We start from the raw sequence: 1949 nt of genomic DNA on the forward strand, positions 1-1949 counted from the left end.
TTTATTTATTTATTTGGTAGAACCGGGGATTTAACTCAGGCCCTTGTGCTTGCCAGGGAAGCACTTATTCCACTGAGCCATCTCCCCAGCCCTCGCCAAACTATCAAGAGCCTTCTAGACAAACTCTCCGGAGGGTGTCTCTGATTGCCAGTCACAACTACAGTGACTCCCTTTAGCCTGAAGAGGCCAGAATGGTCACCACCCCATCTCCCTTCACAGCAGTTCAGGGTACCTCTTCAGAGGGGGAAATATTTATAGACAGCTAAGCTAGGTAGAGCTATTATAGACATTCAGATAGGGTTAGGCCTTCAGGAGAGCCAGGACAAAGACAAAACACATCTCAATAGTGGCCAGAGAAACAACCGTTGGCTTCAAAATGAAGAGATGACCAGGCCTGTATGCTTCATCAAAGGACAAACACTAGGCCTAATGAAGCCTAGGAAAACCTCAGTCCCCCCCAGTCAGTGACCAAGACTCTAAAGCCATCATTTCCTAGAAAGTCTTTATTCTTTCCAGGCACCCTTATTGTGTGACTTGTTTTCCCCACTGGATCTCCATTACCTAAGCAATATATGTGGAGGACCACTGAAATGACTCCCCCAGAGGAAGACAATTTGCCGCCATCTTAATTCATCTTTGCCCTATTCCCGTTTACTGATGCACACAGAGCTGGCAAGGGAGAGCCTCAACGCCCTCCACTGGCTTTAAGCAAAGCAAATGCGTCGGGCTGAGGTGCTGATGTTGAAGCAAAGCAACAGGTCTGGGTGCAGCCCATCTAAAGCGCCTTCCTACTAAGCGAGAGCCAGGCCAAGAGACACTGCACGGTCAGCAGGGGTGGAGCTTCGAAAAAGAAGCAGTGATAACGCAAGGAAAGGGCAACATCAGAGCGGAGGCAGCCAACCCAAAACGCAAGGTTCTGTCTTCAACTCTGTTATGCAGATTCCTCCGAACTTAGACACTACCTGTTACCAGAATCCGGTGTTCTTCCTGAACATCTCTCTCTGCACACTGCAGAGGTGCCGTTGTGTCCCCTGCCTAGCGCAGCTCACGGCACTCACGTTCTTCCTGCAGTTCTCACACTCAACCCCAAGCCGCTCTCCTCTCCATAAATTATTTTTTGTGTGTGTGGAACCAGGGATTGAACTCAGGTCCTTGGCTTGCCAGGCAAGCACTTATTCCACTGAGCCATCTCTCCGGCCCCTCCATAAATTGTTAAAACCTGAGTTGTTCTGATTGGACTGAGGACCCCTTGGCTCTGTACTACTGCAGATATGTCTCTGTATTTTTCTTCTCCTTGTAGGTTGCATTGGAAGAAGTAGTTTGGAATTTTATTGATGAGAATTAATAACTTTTCCTTCAGATTACAATTTTTAAAAATTTTTTTATTTATTTATATATTTGTTACAGGGTCTCACTACACAGCTTGGACTGGGGAGACAGACAGGAGGATCACTAAAATCTGAACTGTGTAGGGAGACCCTGTACCAAATACATAAATAAATACAAGACTTTTAAAATTTTTTTTAAGATATCATCACTTTATTATAAAAGAGACATGGAAATTATGTACATGATGAAAGATGGCAGAATCTCAGTGGAACGGACAGCGCTGTGTGACACCACTTCAATAATGATTTACTTCACTCTGTCTATTTTCCAAGAATGTCACCATCTCTAAACAAGAAATAACCCGGATCGTCTAGAACTACTTTGGTGCCTCCATACTCTGGAAGAAGAACTTTATCTCCGACTTTCACACCAACTGGTGGGGTCTCTCCGCCCTTTCCCTCAGAGCCGGACCCCACAGCCACCACAGTTGCCTGCAGCACTTTGCCTGGAGATTTTTCTGGAAGCACAATGCCTCCTTTGCTGACAGTTTCGGCTCCGCTCCTTTCAACCAATACGTGGTCAAACAGCGGGAGAAACTTGCGAAGGGCCTGTCCTGCCCT

The 1949-nt window shown here is 46.4% G+C and overlaps 1 pseudogene; it reads right to left on the bottom strand.

Annotated features, from left to right (window-relative positions):
- Positions 1-1649: 1649 nt before the first annotated feature.
- The window catches only part of LOC101568355, a 10359-nt pseudogene continuing 10059 nt past the window's right edge, over positions 1650-1949 (bottom strand).

This window comes from Octodon degus, unplaced genomic scaffold (genome assembly GCF_000260255.1).
Source record: "Octodon degus isolate 3935 unplaced genomic scaffold, OctDeg1.0 scaffold00162, whole genome shotgun sequence".
NCBI lineage: Eukaryota > Metazoa > Chordata > Mammalia > Rodentia > Octodontidae > Octodon > Octodon degus.